Source organism: Musca domestica, unplaced genomic scaffold (genome assembly GCF_030504385.1).
Source record: "Musca domestica strain aabys unplaced genomic scaffold, Musca_domestica.polishedcontigs.V.1.1 1, whole genome shotgun sequence".
NCBI lineage: Eukaryota > Metazoa > Arthropoda > Insecta > Diptera > Muscidae > Musca > Musca domestica.
In genome coordinates, this window is record NW_026712114.1 from 34,628,643 (window position 1) to 34,640,156 (window position 11,514).

At 36.3% G+C, this 11,514-nt stretch overlaps 1 protein-coding gene across 1 annotated transcript in view; it reads right to left on the bottom strand.

Moving 5' to 3' along the window:
• The window catches only part of LOC101896548 (phosphopantothenate--cysteine ligase), a 63,677-nt gene extending 54,895 nt beyond the window's left edge, over nt 1-8,782 (bottom strand). The window contains exon 1 of the mRNA XM_020039336.2: nt 8,322-8,782. The gene's annotated coding sequence lies outside the window, so the exon portion shown is untranslated. The remainder of the gene's footprint in view (nt 1-8,321) is intronic.
• Between the last annotated feature and the right edge of the window lie 2,732 nt (nt 8,783-11,514).

The window sequence follows — 11,514 nt, forward strand, 5'->3', positions numbered from 1 at the left end:
TACATCTAAAAGAGCAAAAACAAGTAAAAAGAAGATAAGTTCAGCCGTTCAGCCCTCTGCCATTTGGAAGAAACTTAAAAAAAAATCAAAAATACCGTTTAAATGATGACCTTTATACGGAAGATGTGGACCTGCATACGTATTCATTACCGATATATTACAGCTTTCGAGGTAACTAATACTTTTTTTCTAGTTTTTTTGTTATCAGATTTTCTCTCGTAGTAAATTTAACATTTATCTCCATTATTCGAGCAAAAGTTTGGGAAAGATGTCACCGAACTTGGGAAAATGCCAAAGCTTTTGTTAAAATGTCATGTCAAAGTTTTTATTAAGGTATCATATCTGGCATGCAGTTGGGTAAAAATGCGATCATTTGTGGGACCCTAACAAAAAACATTATTTTGCTTAATAATTAGGCCAAAGTTTTGTTCAAGACATTAAGTTCAACATTTTGGTATTTATTCTCTTTCATAATTTCGCTAAATCCCAAAGTTATGGATATGCCAATTCAAAACAGACAAAAACTCACACAAAATAAGTATTCCTACGAACCTTCATCCAAATACCATTGCAACCACTTATATCCTCCTCTGTATGTGTGATGGAAATAGTTCCACTTATACCCTTTGCTTCTTATTTTGCTGGTTCGCCGTTGAAATGCAGATGAGAAATGGATGAAGATTGTGAAGGGTACTTGCGAAAGGCAAAACCTGTAACTAATTTGATAGAGATTTATAAGGGTGTAGAAAGGTTTCTTGAGATGGCCAGTAATAATGTAGAAAGTCACCAGTAAACAACCAGTCAGCCAACCAAGCAACATTAGCTAAGCACAAAAAATGTATCAAAAGAAAATAGAAAAAAAAAAATGAAACAAAGTATGAATAATTCATGTTATTCAAGTGTATTTACAGTACAATTACGACAATCATGTAACACAACATTCAACTGCAAAATAAAGCTAAACCAAAAATGGAGATGCCAAAGAAGAGGAAGACGAGAAATAAATTGATACTGGAAGTGAATATCTCATTTGTAACGACTAACAAAAAAGGGCAAGGACTTTCTGTTTCGAGTGTATGCATTGGAAAAGGGCACAGAGCCATAATGTGGCAAAAAAAAACAAATGCCGAACAAGAAAACCTTTTTATTGTGTGGCTTATATGAACGATGTATGGATGGCACACAATAAAGTGTCAAATTGTGGGAAAGGAGGAGGCGTTCTCGGTATGAGACAAATGAAAAATATTTGAAATATGTAGCTGTGCAGCTATGTTTGTATGTAAGCTATTACAAATTAAACAAAAACCCTTAGTAAGTTTATTCTCTTATGTGTGTGTGTGTGTGCGTGAAAATAAGTGTAGAAATTCCAAGTTCAAGCTATGTTCTACACAACTATTGTTATCAGTCTAGATGTACACAGAGACATTCTTTTCATTGGGGGAAAAAGGATTCGTTACAAGGAAATGATATGCAGGAAAAACGCAAGGGAATTTCAAAAATTCTCTCGATCAACAAGTCAATTTTGATATTATAATAACGTATGCGCATTTTTTCCTCAACACTGTTGGGAAATTACTTTATAAATGTGTACATTTTTATTTTATTGGCTTTAATGTACAGTTAGTATGAGGTTTGAATAAGTACATAGTTTGCTATTTAATTGCAAGCATTTCAAAATGGATTGACTGAAAAAATTATATTTCTCAAAAAATATTCAGAATTTTGTAAGTGTTCAACGATGACCCCAATATTGAGGATTTTCAAGACAACAGATTTTTTCATTATCTAATAATGATAGACATATAGTTCCTTTAGAATCACATTCTGTGCCATTTAGCCAATTGCGATACAACTTTGCAGAGTTTGTTTTGCCCAAAGACGATTTATGGCCTTTAAACGACCAATGAAGCCGTCGCACGCTGCCCGAATGTTGCTCCGCGGTATTTTGGCCCATTTCCGACGAAGTGCTTGCTTGACACTCGCTTTCGCTTTCCAAAATACTCCAGGCACAATACTCCAACGGATTATCCGACGAAGTGCTTGCTTGACACTCGCTTTCGCTTTCCAAAATACTCCATGCACAATACTCCAACGGCTTGGTATCCGGAGATTTTGGTGCCATTGTGCGCTGGAAAAGAAAGGGATGAACCCCATTTTGTAACCATTCTTGGGTGGCGCGTGCAGAGTACAATGATGCTGAGTTCTGTTGGAATGTCCAAGGTTTGCGGCCAAAATGTTTGCGTGCCCAAGGCTTTTATACATCATCCAGAATATTTTCGCGATAATATTCGGCATTTATCGGCTATTATGGCGGCCCACATCATCACCATGGCCGCTTGGCTTTTTTTCTGGAAACCTCTCACCAAAATGCTTTTGTACGCTTGTAAATAATATAGTGAGCTGTCACTGAATTAATTTTAGCAGCTGTCGGATGAGTGGCTTTGAAATAATAGAAGTCTGAAGTTCGTTGCAGTTTTTTCATCTCACCCTGTATATCATTTTTGACTAACCCCCAGAGAGGGCAGGAGCTACATTGTTCACTAAAATAAATTTGTCTGTATTTTTCTATCATGACTCAATAGGAATGACCTGAGGACAGACAGCCCCAATGTACTTGGTTACCTTGTTTGGTGGTAAAATCTCAATTCTCTAGGTTATAGTGCTCCTCAAACCACACACAACCTGGAGTTGCATTTCTCTTAGATGGAAATTTTATGAGGCGGTGGCACACATTTTTCGAACAACTCACACAATAAGAAACCTTTTCCACACCACAACAATATGGTTCAGAACGATTATAAGTGGATTAATAATCCAACTAACATTTTTTTCTGAGGGCTCTGATTTGAGATTTTTTCCAAGATTTCTAATTGTTTTTTTAGAATTTGCCGATTTCTCTAAATTTCTTCTAAAAATTGGAACAATTTTTGAAAGGGATTCGTAACCAAAATCGAAAATTTTAGCAGAGATTCGGAATAAAATGTTAGCTGGATACAAACAAAATTCATTGTACGATATGTAAGCTAAGATGTTTCGATGCATAGTTGTGGAGTGATAGACTGGGATCCAACTTTTTTCAAAATAAACAGAACATTTTGCATATATTCTTTTCTTGAGATCTGGCGACCAGAGGATTCTAAATAATCTGCACGAGAGTTCGAAAATAGAGTGTAACACAAAAGAGCCCAATAAACACAATTCTTTAACTTAAAAGTCCATAATTACTTCGTAAAACGTAATCAATGATTCTAATTACTTCTCACGCATAACCTGCAATTGTTGCTATTGATTGGATTTAGCGACTACTTTATTTAAAAAAAAAATCGAAAAATTTCGTTAATCACCGAAATTAGAGGCATTTTAATTTTAACGATTTTTTTCGGCAACTCAAAAAATGAGTTAGAGAATCACACACTGTAGCCCATTATTTAAGTGTAATTTGACACTTTTTATTCTATAATAAAGGTCTAAGATAAGACATGGAAAAAAACTGTTTTTATTGGGGTCCCTACACTGAGCTACCTTAAACAAAAAAATATATTGAGGATGAAAAAATAGTTTATATTGTTGTTGTCAAGCCAATGAAATATCTTTTAATTAAAGCCATAACAAATTTAAAAATAAATAACTGAAGTTCTAAACGAATAAGTGTTTAGTCAAATAAAAAGCAGACAGAATTTGTTTAATTTGTGATCAGATAAATAAAAGAAATGTAGGTCAATGCGCGTTATATTCGAAATAAGAAAGCTAAATTAACTGCATATGTGAATAGAAAAACAGTAAAGAATGTCTTAAAGTCGGTCGGGCCGACTTTATGATGCCCTACACAACTTTGCATATTTATTAGAGCTTCACATACTAAAGAAAATTTTTATGAGGAATTTGTAAGAATTAAATCATATCAACTATGATTTTAGTTACAATTTAAAGTCCAAAGGAACTAAAATGTGAGAAGAATATCCTCTGAATCAATTTATACAAAATTTGCCGAGACATTTGTGCCTTTCCAGTTCTGGCTTGTTCTACTCATTTGGTGCACCATTAACGTTATATATAAAACTTTACTTAATTATACCCTCAGCCATATGGCTACAGAGGGTATATATCATTTGATACGGTCAAAACGTGCCTAGTCGAAATAATGGTTTTAGACCCTAGGTATCTTTGGGCCAAATCCGTTTCAGAACATTTGGAGTCGATCTAGCGATGTCCGTCCGTCCGTTTGTCTGCCTGTCTGGCTGGCTGGTGCGCACGATAACTCTCGAAGGGAGTATCCGATTTGGTCCAAATTGGCTACAACGTAATATTTTTGTCAAACTTAGATCGAGTTCGGAGATGGGCAATATCGGTCCACTCCTTCTGGTACCTCCCCCACAAAATGTCGAAATTTTCAAAAAATATATTTTTTGCACAGGAAGAGAAAGGATAATCCGAATTTGCTCCAACTTTGCAAATCCTAATATTTGCATCAGTGCTAGGTCAGGTGTGAAAATGGGCAATATCGGTCCACTCCATCAAGTACCTCCCCCACAAATGGTCAAAATTTTGAATAATTACAACTTTCATAAAATGTTATGTAAGAGTCCGATTGTCTTCAAATTTCACACATCCCAATATTTATATTAACCCAAGGTCTGGTGTTAAGATGAACAATATCGGCCCACTCCTTCTGGTACCTCCGCCACAAAAGGTCGAAATTTAAAAAAAAAAAAAACAATTTTTTTTGCACAGAAAGAGAAAGGCTAATCCGAATTTGCTCCGACTTTGCGAATCCTAATATTTGCGTCAGTGCTAGGACAGGTGTGAAAATGGACAATATCGATCCACTCCATCAAGTACCTCCCCCACAAAATATTGAAATTTTGAGTACCCATGAAGCTCATAAATCGCCAAATTAACATCCGATTCCATTTAGACTTGGCACATCTGTCGAAAAATTTATATCATATTTTGGGTCCGATAGGAAATGGGCAATATTGGCCCATACCTTCGGGATCTGCTCCATAGAGGGTCAAACGATTGAATAACCTTAACACTAGTCAAAATATATTTAGATAATCGAACATAGGCTGAGGGTATATCTCTGGCGGCAATACCGACTGATATCGGACAAAGACTGATATATACGAAGATATATATGGGAGCTATATCAAAATTTTGACCAATTTTCCCCAATTTCAATAGGTTTCGCCATTGGACCAAACAATTTATTTATGCAAAATTTTATCTGGATCGGACAATAAAGGCGACCTGTACTTTGTTTTGCAAAAATACATGGACAGACGGACATGCATATATGGACTCAGAATGCGATTCTATGCAGATTATCAAAAGGAACTATGGGTCTCTCTCGTTTCCTCTTTTCTGTTACAAACAAATGCACAAAGACATTACACTGACCACCTTGTGGTGCAGGGTATAATAAAAAAGTAGAGATAATAGTAACGGTTATGAAAATACATGAAGCACAAAAGTTTGAAGTTTAAAAATTTGATTTTCTATTTGAGAAAAAAGTTATAGCTATTGTGAAACAGAACAAAAAGCAATTAAATTTCATCTTCAAAAATGTCCAAAGATCAAGTTTTTTTATAATTTTTCACGGGAAAGAAAATAGACCGTTATAAATCCAAACAACAAAGATATATCTAACATCTCAATCAACAACTTTCTAGATAAATATTAACTTTTTAAAAGGAGTTCCTAAAGGTAAAAAAAATATACAAGGTGAGATGAAAAAACCAACTTCAGACTGCCGTTATTTCTAAGCCACTTGGCTGACAGCTGTTAAAATTATTCCAGTGACAGCTCATTATATTGTTTACAAGCGTTCACAAAAGCATTTTGGTGAGAATTTTCCAGAAAAAAGTATTTCGTGATGGATGGCTATTGTTAGAGCACTCCAGCATTTAAATGTAAATAAATCTTTTGTGTCCCGTACCATCGCTCGTTACCGTGATACTGGTAGCGTAGCCCGATGTCAAAGAAGTGGACGGAAGAAAACAGCAACATCAGCAGAAATGGTTGGTAAAGAAACGACTTGATCGAAACCCGCGTCGCAGTGGGCGAAAAATGGCCCGTGAGCTGAACATATCGCAATATTCCATTCGGTAAATATTGAAAAATTAATATTGAAAAATGAGCTCGGGGTAAAGCCATTGAAATTCCAAAAAGAGCTAAAGAGTTTCTTCACTTGGCCGAAAGTGGTGAACTGCCGAATTTGGTTTTCTTTGGTTTTTTTTTTTTTTTCAATGAGAAAACGTTCGTTGTCCTGCAGTTTGTAAACAAACAATATGATCGTGTTTACTTGCCAAAGAGGTCAGCTGAAAATGTGCACCTTCGGTTGGCCACCAGAACTCAAGCGCCGGCCATGGTGACAGAATAAATGGCGAACATTATCGCGAAAATATTCTGGAGGGTGTACTGGGCTCGCAAACATTTTGGCCGCAGACCTTGGACATTCCAACAGGACTCATCACCATCGCACTCAGCACGTGCCACCCAATAATGGTTAAAAAATTATGTTCTCGCTTCATTTCCAGCGCACAATGGCCACCAAAATATCCGGATACCAATCCGTTGGACTATTGTGTGTTGATCACCTCAAGCAAGCGCTTCGCCGGGAATGGACCAAAATACCACAGAGCAACATTCGGGCAGCGTGTGACGGTTTCATTAGCCGTTTGAAGGCCATAATTCGTGCAAAAGGTGACCATTTCGAGCAAATCTAAACATATTCTAAAATTTGAATGCTATTTTCGATATTTTTGGCTTTCATTCAATAAAATTAAAAATTATGACGTTTGACTTTGATGCAGTTTTATTTCTCATCCTGTAGATTAAATTCGAAGCAATCTTTTTTGCAATCTTGAACTGCACGTTGTAAAGCTAATACAGCTAAAACTGTTGTTACCTTTTCAATCAAAAAATCAACTGCATATAATTTTACACCAATAACACCAGATGTTCAATATTGATTTCAAAATATATTTTTCTTTCTAAGCCAGTATTCATTTCTCGTCATGCCTTTGCAATATTTCAAGCCATATGGCCTAGTGAATATTCTTAGTTATTTTAAATTAAAAAAATATATATATTAAATAATATCGGATTAAAAATTAGCATTGCAGTTGAACAAAACGAATTTCTTTAAATATTCTAAACTGAACAAAATTCTGTCTAACAAATCTTTAAACACAGGAAAAGAAACATTAGCAAGAAACAAGGTAAGCTGTTGTCTGTACAAAGTCTTCTTACCAATATTGAGAATGTTGTATCTAATATCCAATTTGAAAACAGTTTCTTTATGACAGTTGGATTTGTGGTAATCGAACACGTGATAACTTATGGAAAATCGCGTACTATTTGTTTTGGCCAACGTTCACTATTTCCTTGGTTTTTATTTTATTTTTTATTCTTTCTAATAACAATAGAAGCACTGATGCATAATGGATGCATATTTCAAAGTCGGTAGCAACAGAAACACAAAAAACCAATGCACACAATGGCTTGTATGGAAATCAAATTGGCTAACAAACAACAAAGTTTTTGTTTAAATCGCTTTTTTCTTTGGAAAACTTCCACCTTTTTTCTTTGCACTAACGAGCACCCAATAAATCTAATATGGGGGGCTTGTATTAAAGATTCATAAACCGAATACAAAAATACAAAAGAAAATATATCCAAAGAAAACCGACCACTTCACTTCGCCAGCAAAAGAAATAACTAACGATTTTCGAGATCACCTGAGTTGGACACTTTCTTTCGATTAACGAGATTTGCGACAACGGATAGTACACCATGAGACAAGAGCCAGTAGAGAACTGAATCGAGTCGAGAAGGAACCACCACACTTGGGCCATAATGCACATGCGAAAATCTCCAAGAAAGTAAAGAGAGGAAATTCAAAAAAAAAAAAAACGCACACACAAAAATAGTCATCATTGGGGGCTTTGGGGGCCTTTCATGGATTCATTGAAAACCGTCATAGCAATAACAACAAACAAATGTCGAAAAAAGCGAGAAAAACAAAATTTTGTGGGCAAACCAAAAACAAAACTCAGGCAGTCTGCCTGCCTGCCAGCCATTGGGGAGAAATGCATGTCTCGGTCAAGTACAAGACAGGCGCAGTAAGCCATAGCAATGATAAGGATGGTGATGTGAAATAGAAAGCACGGTGTATTTTCCGAAATTGGAAATTAGAGGTAACGAGTTCAAAGTTCAGGCACCACACACGCAGCACCTGAATTTATCAATGAAATAAAATTACCGGTCTCACTTTCTTTTATGAAAACCTTGATAAAAATAAATGAAATATAACTTACCCGCTTCCAGAAGAGCGACAGCAGTACAACGTGAACAAATATGTTTGGTTTCGAAGGCAAAAAATTATTTGATTTGAAAAAGGAATGAAAGTCAAGAAGCGCTTGTTTTCGCTTTCGCTATGAACTTTTTGATGTTAGTGTTGTTGCTTTTTATTCTCTCATCGAGATGACATTATTCATGTCATTCGTTTGTTTAGAATAGAAAATAATGGAGAATGTTGAATTGTTGTGAATGAGGATATGGAGGAGTGAAAATCACCTGTTACTTCATTTGCATTAAACTGAAATATGGCAACACTAGGCAGCAAGCTTGCAAGAATATTTTTCACATTTTCTATTCCCATTTGCTAACTCATTTTCTTATGAGATTCCATATTTGAAACAATTTATATCAATTTCTCATTGTTTATTATCCTCACGTTATGAACTAAACACTATTTCTCATTAATTTCTTTCATTTTTTAACACAGAAAACACTTCAAACAGGGCAAATAGACATTTCACGACCGACTAAATCAACGAACACGACTAAATGAGCTTCAGCTTTCATGTGTAACTAGACTTGGCAGCACTTTTATGAAATCACCCTTGATGGAGAAGGAAAATAGTGAATCTAAAGCATAATTTACGGCGTAATGAAAATTAAACTAGGTGAGTTCACATCATACCAATTATTTATATGGATAAAACCGTGCCAAGGGGCAAATGAAATCGAATATTTTCAGCCTGTTATTGTTAAGTATCGACTCTTAAATATTCACTTACGATGAAGAGCATATTTTATGCATTTTATTCTTATCTTTATCTTATCGTTAAACATTCAGTTGTCGCTTTTTTCGTTTACAAAAAAAATCCAAACAATTTGTGATATATACAGGGTGAGATGAAAAAACTGCAACCAACTTCAGACTGCTGTCATTTCTAAGCCACTCGTCCGACAGCTGTTAAAATTATTCCAGTGACAGCTCATTATTTCCAGAAAAAAAAGTTATTCGTTATGAAATTCATGCGTGATAGTGTGATTTCTTTATATTTGGCTTGCAAACCACAAGTGGCTATCGTTGGAGCCCTCCTACATTTAAATGTGAATAAATCTTTTGTGTCTCGTACCATCGTTCGTAACCGTGATACTAGTAGCGTAGCCCGGATGGATGAAAACAGCAACATCAGCAGAAATGGTTCGAAAAGTAAAGAAGCGACTTGATCGAAACCCGTATAGCAATGGCCGAAAAATGGCTCGTGAGCTGAACATATCGCAATATTCCATTCGGTAAATATTGACAAATGAGCTCGGGGTAAAGCCATTGAAATTCCAAAGAGTGCAAGAACTTACAACGCAACAGAAAGAAAATAGACTCAAAAGAGGTAAAGAGTTGCTTCGTCTGGCCGAAAGTGGTGAACTGCCTAATTTGATTTTCTCCGATGAGAAAACATTCGCTGTCCAGCAGTTTTTAAACAAACAAAATGATCGTGTTTATTTGCCAAAGAGGTCAGCTGAACTCAAGCGCCGGCCATGGTGATGGTGTGGTCCGCCATAACAGCCGATGGTCGCTCTCCGCTCGTATTAATCGACCGTGGCATCAGAATAAATGCCGAATATTACCGCGAAAATATTCTGGAGGGTGTACTAAAGCCTTGGGCTCGCAAAATTTTTGGCCGCAGACCTTAGACATTCCTACAGCACGTGCCACCCACTAAAGGTTTCAAAATGAATTTGGCAATTCTCAAAAACAATAAAATCCGTTAAAATTTCAGTTACCATTGCACAAAATGAAATTCCTCTCTTCATTTCCAGCGCACAATGGCCACCAAAATCTCCGGATACCAATCCGTTGGACTATTGTGTCTGGAGTATTTTGGAAGGCAAAGTTGGCACTAAAAAATACCAAAGTGTCGATCACCTCAAACAAGCGCTTCGCCGGGAATGGGCCAAAATAACGCAGAGCAACATTCGGGCAGCGTGTAACGGTTTCATTGGCCGTTTGAAGGCCATAATTCGTGCCAAAGGTGGCCAATTCGAACAAATCTAATCTTATTCTAAAATTTGAAGCTATTTTCGACATTTTTTTTCTTTCATTCAATAAAATTTAAAAAAAAAATGTAAAAACTATGACGTTTGACTCTGTTGGAGGTTTTTCACCACACCCTGTAAATTATACACTAAATTGTAATAGGATTCAGTGTCGTCACAACCCCCCCCCCCCCCCTTCGTATGTCATGGCGTTTTTGTTGCAGTGTCCTGCAATTCGGCCCATCACAAGCTTCCAGTCCAGCTTTGTCATGGATATAAGTGACCTTGATCTCCTTACGGAGTTCAACGGCCAAATCTTTTAGAGACATTACATCCCCTTTCAGTTAGCCAGTTCTGTTATGCTGTTAGCCAAGATAATGCTTATGCAGTACTTGGAAGAAGTGACATAATAGTGGCTTCACTGAACTCTCAATCTCTAGATCTACTGACTTAGATCCGCGTCTGGCCAATTTATTGTCAGATATGTTGCAGTGTCTAGGGACCCAACAGAGTTTGACAAACGATTAAACATTTTCCAGAGCATTCGTGCATCCCAGAACTGTCAAAGATATATATTGTAAATGAATTTAGAGCCGTCAGGGCCGCTTGGCTATCGACATATACATATAGTCACCGGTCCGATCAGTTCATTGATTCTATTTACCACTAGCTCTATGACCTTCCTGACATCAAAGATTTCTGCCTGAAAAGTATAGGCAGCTATACCGTTAAAAGGTGGAGTGTCACGGGTCCAGATGCCTCTGTTAGGTATGTGGATATCAAGTAGTTCAATGCTGTGCCTAGTGATATAAAATCTCTAGCTATCTCTGCATTAATTCAATCGAACTTACTCCCAATTGAAAACGAGTAAAGCAAACTCGTTCTTGTTCGAATGACATCGAGTGGTGTTCTCCCGCTCGAATTCGAGTGATTTTCACTCCTTACTTGTCTGTGAGCGATTATTTCTAATTTTTCGATAGGATAGAGAGGATGCATTCAGTAATTATTACAATGTGCAATGTTGGAACGTTCCATCCAGGGATACACATGGCTAAACCTACAGCAAGGATTTTCGAATCATTATTTCGACTATATTGTCTGAGGATAGAGGAAAACAAATGTTTGATTTTTCTTAATATCTAAATTTTATTATAAAAAATTATCTTAAAAAAATACATAATA